The sequence below is a fragment of the Oncorhynchus clarkii genome, unplaced genomic scaffold, assembly GCF_045791955.1.
Source record: "Oncorhynchus clarkii lewisi isolate Uvic-CL-2024 unplaced genomic scaffold, UVic_Ocla_1.0 unplaced_contig_12070_pilon_pilon, whole genome shotgun sequence".
In the NCBI taxonomy this organism is placed as follows: domain Eukaryota; kingdom Metazoa; phylum Chordata; class Actinopteri; order Salmoniformes; family Salmonidae; genus Oncorhynchus; species Oncorhynchus clarkii.
Window position 1 is genome coordinate 109,145 of NW_027258036.1, and position 11,892 is coordinate 121,036.

Sequence of the window (11,892 nt, forward strand, 5' to 3'; positions counted from 1 at the left end):
CTGTTCGTAGTTGGGGTTTCATACAGCTTCCAACACCCTCCTGAGGTAACAACTCTACAAATGTTTCAGAACTCAGAGAGTTTCTTCTTATGCAATAATAACAATAATAACACCATTTACAATTCATTGTAAATGAACAAAGTCGTCAGGTCATTTAACTGACCTTTAAAATGACCTGATGTGAAATGACATTGTAAAAACCTACAGGATGTTGACAGCAACACAGACCTGTATTATCTGTGTGAGTGCAGTTTGACCATCGGAGTACCCTCCATGAGATGTACGTACTAAATGTGTTTGGACCCATGACGGTGCTGTTCTCCATCCTGGGAGGCTACGCTGCCTACAGAGACAAGAGAATACTGCTGATCCTGGTAAGTTGTCTCTAAGGCTCCGTTTACACAGGCAGACCAATTCTGATCTTCTGCCCAATTATAAGCAAGAGATCTGATTTGATTGGTCAAAATACCAATTAGTGGTGAAAAGATCAGAATTGGGCTACCTGTGTAAATGCAGCCTAACACCTTTGGGATCAATTACATTTCAATTCCTGTCAATTCAGGAAGTACAATGACATTCCAATTCCTGTCAATTCAGAATGTACAATGACATTCCAATTCCTGTCAATTCAGGAAGTACAATGACATTCCAATTCCAATGCTTTTTAATGAGGAAAAGTTTGATTTTGGAATTGGAATTTTGTTTTAATTCTGAATCGACTGGAATTTAAATGGAATTGGCAACAACCCTGGTTTGTAACAGCTTAGTCTCATAGACAACAACCCTGGTTTATAAGAGCTTAGTCTCATAGACAACAACCCTGGTTTATAAGAGCTTAGTCTCATAGACAACAACCCTGGTTTATAAGAGCTTAGTCTCATAGACAACAACCCTGGTTTATAAGAGCTTAGTCTCATAGACAACAACCCTGGTTTATAAGAGCTTAGTCTCATGGACAACAACCCTGGTTAATAAGAGCTTAGTCTCATAGACAACAACCCTGGTTTATAAGAGCTTAGTCTCATAGACAACAACCCTGGTTTATAAGAGCTTAGTCTCATAGACAACAACCCTGGTTTATAACAGCTTAGTCTCATAGACAACAACCCTGTTTTTAACAGCTTAGTCTCATAGACAACAACCCTGGTTTATAAGAGCTTAGTCTCATAGACAACAACCCTGGCTTATAAGAGCTTAGTCTCATAGACAACAACCCTGGTTTATAACAGCTTAGTCTCATAGACAACAACCCTGGTTTATAACAGCTTAGTCTCATAGACAACAACCCTGGTTTATAACAGCTGAGTCTCATAGACAAAAACCCTGGTTTATAACAGCTTAGTCTCATAGACAACAACCCTGGTTTTTAACAGCTTAGTCTCATAGACAACAACCCTGGTTTATAACAGCTTAGTCTCATAGACAACAACCCTGGTTTTTAACAGCTTAGTCTCATAGACAACAACCCTGGTTTATAAGAGCTTAGTCTCACAGACAACAACCCTGGTTTATAAGAGCTTAGTCTCACAGACAACAACCCTGGTTTATAAGAGCTTAGTCTCACAGACAACAACCCTGGTTTATAAGAGCTTAGTCTCATAGACAACAACCCTGGTTTATAACAGCTTAGTCTCATAGACAACAACCCTGGTTCATAAGAGGTTAGTCTCATAGACAACAACCCTGGTTTATAAGAGCTTAGTCTCATAGACAACAACCCTGGTTAATAAGAGCTTAGTCTCATAGACAACAACCCTGGTTTATAAGAGCTTAGTCTCATAGACAACAACCCTGGTTAATAAGAGCTTAGTCTCATAGACAACAACCCTGGTTTTTAACAGCTTAGTCTCATAGACAACAACCCTGGTTTATAAGAGCTTAGTCTCACAGACAACAACCCTGGTTTATAAGAGCTTAGTCTCACAGACAACAACCCTGGTTTATAAGAGCTTAGTCTCACAGACAACAACCCTGGTTTTTAACAGCTTAGTCTCATAGACAACAACCCTGGTTTATAACAGCTTAGTCTCATAGACAACAACCCTGGTTCATACAACAACCCTGGAGGTTAGTCTCATAGACAACAACCCTGGTTTATAAGACAACAACCTTGGTTTTTAGTCTCATAGACAACAACCCTGGTTAATAAGAGCTTAGTCTCATAGACAACAACCCTGGTTTATAAGAGCTTAGTCTCATAGACAACAACCCTGGTTTTTAACAGCTTAGTCTCACAGACAACAACCCTGGTTTATAATAGCTTAGTCTCACAGACAACAACCCTGGTTTATAACAGCTTAGTCTCATAGACAACAACCCTGGTTTATAACAGCTTAGTCTCACAGACAACAACCCTGGTTTATAACAGCTTAGTCTCACAGATCAGAGTAATATGGTTGATTTGTGTTATTATTCAGATTCATCTGATTGTTTAGATTTGATTTGAAAATTATAATAAATGATTAGGACAGGTTTTTTTTTTGGGGGGGGGGGGGTCTGCATGTTGTTAACCTGTCTCTATATCTCTCTGTCTATCTGTCTCTATCTCTATATCTCTCTCTATCTCTCTCTCTCTATATATATATATATATATATATATATGTATCTTTCTACAGTATGTTGTCTTCATGACCTGTGAATTCATAGCCATCGTAATCATCGCTGTGCCGATGCTTCGTGCCCAACCAAAGGTATCCACTTCCTCCCCTAAAAATGTCATTGAGTTTTAACAATTAAAAAACGGTTGTTATGTTAATGAACAGTGTGTGATGTTATAATAACGTGTTCTTTATTCATTTAAGATGGAGGAGATTCTGGACAGAAGGTTTCACTCTGTGACTCCTCTTCACGATACTGAACTGCAGGTCCAGAGGGAGCTGAACAAACTCCAGGCATCAGTAATAATCAATCAATCAATCAATCAATCTGGCTTCAGATCTGTATTATCTTCAGCCAACTTATCTAAATATTGTTAACATTGCCAGATCTGGATCAACTTTAAAACCATCATTATTACCATAAAATCTATTTATTGACAATGGTAGACAGAATAGTTGGCAAAAACATACAGAGGTGGACCAGACTAATTGTTTGCTGTTGTACAATATTGTTGTTTGTTGTTGTACAATATTGTCGGTTGTTGTTGCACAATCAAACAAATATTGATATTTGAAGATCAGTGTTCTTTTTTGGTTTGTTTGTTTATGTGGTTTGTCCATTAGGATCAATGCTGTGGACTGCGTGGCCACTCAGACTGGGGTTGTCACATTCCACTCTCCTGCTACTGTCCTCCACTCCCTCCAGACAACTCATTGGACATTCTATGTGAGACTGTAAATCTAGGCCTACAGAACACTATGGTGAGCTTACCTACAGTACCTTCCTGTTAGGAGATGGACAAGGAGAGCTAAGGCTGTCTTAACAGTGGAGACATTTTAGATGCACAGAGATGACTAATAGCAGCAGCCAACGGATTGAGATAAACAAAATATGAAATGAAGAAACAAGACAGCCTTGGGACCAGCCTTTCGTCATGTAAATGATAAACAGCTGAGGGATGGGTCTGGAGAAATGTAACCCCTCTCCAACTCATAGACAGAGCTATGGATGCAAGGACTGACCATCCACGATATCAACATTATAGGCTGTACAGTGTTTGTCTACAAACATTGGAGTAAAACAAGCTTGTGTTTGGGGTTCTGAATGAACTAAGCTAATGAGAAATTTCTAAGTTATATTCTTGAATAATTTATTTTAATTTGACCTTTGTTTAGCTAGGCAAGTCAGTTAAAAAACTAAATTCTTATTTACAATGACGGCCAAGGAACAGTGGGTTAACTGTCTTGTTCAAGGGCAAAATGACAGATTTATACCTTGTCAGCTTAGGGATTCAATCTAGCAACCTTTCAGTTTCTGGTCCAACGCTCTAACCACTAGGCTACCTGCCTCTAACCACTAGGTTACCTGCCTCTAACCACTAGGCTACCTGCCTCTAACCACTAGGCTACCCTGCCTCTAACCACTAGGCTACCTGCCTCTAACCACTAGGCTACCTGCCTCTAAGCACTAGGCTACCTGCCTCTAACCACTAGGCTACCCTGCCTCTAACCACTAGGCTACCTGCCTCTAACCACTAGGCTACCTGCCTCTAACCACTAGGCTACCTGCCTCTAACCACTAGGCTACCCTGCCTCTAACCACTAGGCTACCTGTCTCTAACCACTAGGCTACCTGTCTCTAATCACTAGGCTACCTGCCTCTAACCACTAGGCTACCCTGCCTCTAACCACTAGGCTACCTGCCTCTAACCACTAGGCTACCTGCCTCTAATAACCACTAGGCTACCTGTCTCTAACCACTAGGCTACCTGTCTCTAATCACTAGGCTACCTGCCTCTAACCACTAGGCTACCCTGCCTCTAACCACTAGGCTACCTGCCTCTAACCACTAGGCTACCTGCCTCTAACCACTAGGCTACCCTGCCTCTAACCACTAGGCTACCTGTCTCTAACCACTAGGCTACCTGCCTCTAACCACTAGGCCACCTGCCTCTAACCACTAGGCTACCCTGCCTCTAACCACTAGGCTACCTGCCTCTAACCACTAGGCTACCCTGCCTCTAACCACTAGGCTACCTGCCTCTAACCACTAGGCTACCCTGCCTCTAACCACTAGGCTACCTGCCTCTAACCACTAGGCTACCTGCCTCTAACCACTAGGCTACCTGCCTCTAACCACTAGGCTACCTGCCTCTAACCACTAGGCTACCCTGCCTCTAACCACTAGGCTACCTGCCTCTAACCACTAGGCCACCTGCCTCTAACCATTAGGCCACCTGCCTCTAACCACTAGGCTACCTGCCTCTAACCACTAGGCTACCTGCCTCTAACCACTAGGCTACCTGCCTCTAACCACTAGGCTACCCTGCCTCTAACCACTAGGTTACCTTCCTCTAACCACTAGGCTACCTGCCTCTAACCACTAGGCTACCCTGCCTCTAACCACTAGGCTACCTGCCTCTAACCACTAGGCTACCTGCCTCTAACCACTAGGCTACCCTGCCTCTAACCACTAGGCTACCTGCCTCTAACCACTAGGCTACCCTGCCTCTAACCACTAGGCTACCCTGCCTCTAACCACTAGGCTACCTGCCTCTAACCACTAGGCTACCCTGCCTCTAACCACTAGGCTACCCTGCCTCTAACCACTAGGCTACCTGCCTCTAACCACTAGGCTACCTGCCTCTAACCACTAGGCTACCTGCCTCTAACCACTAGGCTACCTGCCTCTAACCACTAGGCTACCTGCCTCTAACCACTAGGCTACCCTGCCTCTAACCACTAGGCTACCTGCCTCTAACCACCAGGCTACCTGCCTCTAACCACTAGGCTACCCTGCCTCTAACCACTAGGCTACCTGCCTCTAACCACCAGGCTACCTGCCTCTAACCACTAGGCTACCCTGCCTCTAACCACTAGGCTACCCTGCCTCTAACCACTAGGCTACCTGCCTCTAACCACTAGGCTACCCTGCCTCTAACCACTAGGCTACCTGCCTCTAACCACTAGGCTACCCTGCCTCTAACCACTAGGCTACCTGCCTCTAACCACTAGGCTACCCTGCCTCTAACCACTAGGCTACCTGCTGCCCTGATGTCAGTGGGTATATATAATACAAGTCCAGAACTGGATGTAGCAACTAAGGATAGAAGCTTTAAACAGACTCGAAAGAGTCTACAGAGGCTTGTGGTGACCCATAAAGGAGTTAGATCCTGTTTCTCTGTCTCTGTGTTTTTCTGAAGCTAAACTGTCAGCACAATTACACACACGGACAAACTACAACTTCAGTGTCCCAGGAGCGCTGGGTGTACAGCAAGGTAAAGCAGTCGTATTTAAACCTTGTTCATTTTTTTATTTTGATGCCACAATCTTCGGGGGAAAGCTAGCTAGCATTGGGCTAAACTGACTCCAAAGTTACAAGATAAATCACTAAAAAAATTAAGAGATCTGTTACCACAGAGATACTATTCAATTATTTAATATGTAATTGTAATATATAAAGAGTTCTAATATCTAATTATATGGCTGTTACAATGCCATTTCTGTCTGTTCTAGCCTTGTGGTCCCATCCTGAAGAGACACATGAACTTCCTGATTCAGATCATGATCGGATTCATCTCTACATTTGCCACCATTATGGTATGACCACTGACTTATATTGTTTTCATGTTTAATTAATGTTGATTCATGTTTTAGTGTGAAGCAACTGTTATTGTTTTAATGTTGATTCATGTTTTATTGTGAAGCTACTGTTATTGTTTTAATGTTTAATGTTGATTCATGTTTTATTGTGAAGCTACTGTTATTGTTTTAATGTTTAATGTTGATTCATGTTTTATTGTGAAGCTACTGTTATTGTTTTAATGTTTAATGTTGATTCATGTTTTATTGTGAAGCTGCTGTTATTGTTTTAATGTTTAATGTTGATTCATGTTTTATTGTGAAGCTGCTGTTATTGTTTTAATGTTAAATGTTATTCATGTTTTATTGTGAAGCTACTGTTATTGTTTTAATGTTTAATGTTGATTCATGTTTTATTGTGACGCTACTGTTATTGTTTTAATGTTTAATGTTTATTCATGTTTTATTGTGAAGCTACTATTACCGCCCCAGGTGTTATGTCTTTTGATGCAAGACAAGTGTAGCATTTAGTACAACTATGGTTCAATACCACAATGTGGACTCGTTGTTGTGGATATGAGTGGATAAAAAGCACATTATTCTGTGCACATTTCTATATATTATATCATGTTTTGTTATTGTTTTGTTTTTTTACTGTTAAAACAAAGGTAAAATCAAAATAACGTGAAAGTGTATAACATTTCCAACGTGTTATACATTGTAAATAAACTGGAACCTTGAAACTTGATCTGTTCCACTGTATTCCAGATTGCTGCCATAGTGATGTCTCTGGTAGTGCTGGCCCTCCAGATTCGGTCCACAGAGCCACCGCTCAACGACAGCCTCGACAGAGTCAAGTACCAACTCAGTCCTCTAGCTGTCACCTGACCTCAGCGTCAACACCACAGATAACCCTGCTCTGCACGAGGACGAGAACTTGATTCATGTATACCAAACTGTTATCCTCCTGCTGGTATTTTGTTTGGAACACTAGCTACAGTGAAAATCAACACACGGCTAAATTCCAGTGCCTGAACTCAAATGAAAAACAAACACACGGCTAAATTCCAGTGGCTGAAACGTTCCTGTGCCTGAACTCAAAAAAAAAAACACATGGTGTGGCTCTCATCCCACCTCTTCTCTGCTGTACAGTTTGGTTTATCCTGTACATGATAAATGCCAATTGTTCCCCTCAGATCTAACTATTGTATCTTGTTTTTAAAGTGCATTAAAAAAAAAATCTGAAACTGCATGTTAATAATGAGTGTATATAAGTGTGGTATGACAATGGTGAATGAACAAGCCATTATGAATATCTGTTCAACATGCTGAAAGGTTTGTCATCCTCACAACAACAAGCATCATGTCAGTAAACAACCAGCTCAGAGTTAATAAAATGATATGATATAAATCATTACTGCTCGTTGTAATTGTGTCAGAATAATTTCCAGAGAAGTGCTATGTTGCTATGGCCAATGTAGTAAGTGGAAACTGGCAGTTATGATTGAACAATGTGATTGGATGAACATAACCTCAAAGAGAGTCCATATAAGAAGATACACAGGGGAATGGAAACACTTTGGGAAGGAAATCTAAGCAAAGATATATATTCAATCCACTAGTACAACAAAAATGTGCATTTAACATAAAAACGTATTTATATTTAGTATTTTGACAAGGTTTATTGGCGCCATTTTACATTGCCATAGAAACGACTGACGCCAATGCGTCACTGGCAGGAACCAGCAGATTGTCTGATTGAGATTTTGCGCGGAGAGTGAATCGAAGAGAGGTACCGTTAACCGGTCATGACTGTTGTTGACGAGGCTAGCGTTAGACACTGGACAACTTTGTTACAACTCTAGATGAAGGTAATAAGTTAATTGCGTCTGAAGTGTTTTGTGTAACACCCCTCAGCAAATAACGTTAGCAAAGCAACTCAACTGCAACTAAAATTGCAACACAGTTTATACGTGTACCCATATTAGGTAACGTGAGTTACTGTAACGTTGCGTAGCTTCCACCTCAAATAGTCAAGTACTGAAATACATTTTGTTGCAGATTTGGTTTTGTAGTGTTTTGTTAGATCCACCTCATTTAGCTAGACTGAAATTGACATAACTAATGTTTGCCGAAAAATAAATGTCCCTGTATTGTGTAGTGTGTGTGTTATAATGGATGTGTTTCTTGTCCCAGTCCTACTGTTATAATGGATGTGTTACCTTGTCCTACTGTTATAATGGATGTGTCACCTTGTCCTACTGTTATAATGGTTGTGTTACCTTGTCCTACTGTTTTAATGGATATGTTACCTTGTCCTTCTGTTATAATGGATGTTTCCTTGTCCTACTGTTATAATGGATGTGTTACCTTGTCCTACTGTTATAATGGATGTGTTACCTTGTCCTACTGTTATAATGGATGTGTTACCTTGTCCTACTGTTATAATGGATGTGTTACCTTGTCCCAGTCCTACTGTTATAATGGATGTGTTACCTTGTCCTACTGTTATAATGGATGTGTTACCTTGTCCTACTGTTATAATGGATGTGTTACCTTGTCCTACTGTTATAATGGATGTGTTACCTTGTCCTACTGTTATAATGAATGTGTTACTTGTCCCAGTCCTACTGTTATAATGGATGTGTTACCTTGTCCCAGTCCTACTGTTATAATGGATGTGTTACCTTGTCCTACTGTTTTAATGGATGTGCTACCTTGTCCCAGTCCTACTGTTATAATGGATGTTTTACCTTGTCCTACTGTTATAATGGATGTGTTACTTGTCCCAGTCCTACTGTTATAATGGATGTGTTACCTTGTCCCAGTCCTACTGTTATAATGGATGTGTTACCTTGTCCCAGTCTTACGGTTATAATGGATGTGCTACCTTGTCCCAGTCCTACTGTTATAATGGATGTGTTTCTTGTCCCAGTCCTACTGTTATAATGGATGTGTTACCTTGTCCCAGTCTTACTGTTTTAATAGATGTGCTACCTTGTCCTACTGTTATAATGGATGTGTTACCTTGTCCCAGTCTTACTGTTTTAATAGATGTGCTACCTTGTCCTACTGTTATAATGGATGTGTTACCTTGTCCCAGTCCTACTGTTATAATGGATGTGTTACCTTGTCCTACTGTTATTATGGATGTGTTACCTTGTCCTACTGTTATAATGGATGTGTTACCTTGTCCTACTGTTTTAATGGATGTGTTACCTTGTCCTACTGTTATAATGGATGTGTTACCTTGTCCTACTGTTATAATGGATGTGCTACCTTGTCCTACTGTTATAATGGATGTGTTACCTTGTCCTACTGTTATAATGGATGTGTTACCTTGTCCCAGTCCTACTGTTTTAATGGATGTGTTACCTTGTCCTACTGTTTTAATGGATGTGCTACCTCTTCCTACTGTTATAATGGATGTGTTACCTTGTCCCAGTACTACTGTTTTAATGGATGTGTTACCTTGTCCCGGTCCTACTGTTATAATGGATGTGTTACCTTGTCCTACTGTTTTAATGGATGTGTTACCTTGTCCTACTGTTTTAATGGATGTGTTACATTGTCCTACTCTTATAATGGATGTGTTACCTTCTCCTACTGTTATAATGGATGTGTTACCTTGCCCTACTGTTATAATGGATGTGTTACCTTGTCCTAATGTTATAATGGATGTGTTACCTTGTCCTACTGTTTTAATGGATGTGTTACCTTGTCCTACTGTTTTAATGGATGTGTTACCTTGTCCCAGTCCTACTGTTATAATGGATGTGTTACCTTGTCCTACTGTTTTAATGGAGGTGTTACCTTGTCCTACTGTTTTAATGGATGTGTTACCTTGTCCTACTGTTTTAATGGATGTGTTACCTTGTCCCAGTCCTACTGTTATAATGGATGTGTTACCTTGTCCTACTGTTTTAATGGAGGTGTTACCTTGTCCCAGTCCTACTGTTATAATGGATGTGTCACCTTGTCCTACTGTTATAATGGATGTGTTACCTTGTCCTACTTTTTTAATGGATGTGTTACCTTGTCCTACTGTTTTAATGGATGTGCTACCTACTGCTGTGCTGTGCTGGATACTGTGTATTCACTAACTGTCTGAGTGATGGGATTTTTTATATAGCATCTGTGACATATGTTGGTGTGTGTATTTAATCTGCATCTTAACTTCTTAAAGTGGCAATCGGCAGTAGAAACAACAACACAGTGTCTCCCTGCTCCTCTTTCGGTAAAAAGCTGAGAGATTGGGGCTGGAGAAATGTAACCAATCTCAAATTCATAGACAAGGACTGACCATCCATGATATCAACATTGTTATCCTGTTTCTATGATCTGTTTCCACTACCATATAACCCGGTTAGCTTTGGATAAAGGTGTCTGCTAAATGGTATATTATTAAAGTCTACGTTGACTCTGCCAACTAGTTGCCGAGTGTAGTTACCATTCCTTTCCAATAATGGCAGCCAACGCATGTTGAAGTCAATACTCTAACGACAGGGACACCGGGATAGTGCGCACTGAAAGTGGTATTGTCTTCAAAGCAAGTTAATCTGGTTACGTTTGAACCTGTTGTTATAGTGGACAAGCTAACTAATACAATGTTTTACATAAGGCGCGGACATTAGGTCTATGTCTTGGGCTCGAGTTACGAAATGAATTGTATACAGTGCCTTTTCGTCTGTGTATGCGCGCATTCTGGAAGAAACAGCACACGCAGGGATGAGCCGCCGTGCAGCTCGTCCAATTCTCCCTTGTGCAGGCAGATAGGTTGAACTGGCGATAAACTTTGCTCGTCAAACAAAATCATAAGAAAAGTTAGTCTGATACCGAAACTAAATCACAATGTATATATAAGGAGCATGCCCCATCATTGGTTAGAATGAGATGTCATGAATCATGATGCTGTCTGCGATTCAAACTCCTGTCGTCTAATCTAATGGTAAATGTGTTACCAACGTGCCAAACAGCGCTGATAATAAACAGCGTTATAGGATACTTTTATAGTGTAACGACCCTGGGTTTATAAACGCGGATATCGACCCTGCCGTTCGAGCATGCTTTTGGGGCACTGTCGATAGCGCGCTGGACTTCGGGCTAGAAGGTCGAGGGTTCGAGACCTGCTCCCTGCCTGTTTCATTACAATATATTGAACACCTACCCACTACTGATATTAACTTTAAACAATTTATAATCAAGCAACATTTCACCAATTATTTAGCTGGCATACCGGCTGCTGACTGGTCGAGTAACCGCTTCGGCCAGGAAGTCCTTCATAAAGATTATTGACACGTCCAATAAATACATCACCAGACAGACTGACAGGAACCGTTGACTGGATGTACAGCAATACAGCCACCATCCGCTGGGATTTTGTGCTGAATCGCGACAATCTCTCTACAACACACACACTCATACTCTAGCCATTACCTGGCAGCATCCCCACTCACACCAGTTTGTGTTTGCCTAGGCGGACCCTCTAGCTGAGGTGTTTCAGACTGTGTTGTTACTGCTAAGAGAACAAACTCTGATCTGGGGCAACGCTCGGCTCAAACATGAACGGTTTCAGTTGGTTTATTGGCTCCCTAACTAACAATTATTTATGTCTCTGGAATAAACTCATTCTCAGACTTGGAGCTACTCTGTAAATTCAGCCATTTTGGGGAGTTCCACAATGCTCTCCCCTGCCACTGACGCAACAATGCCA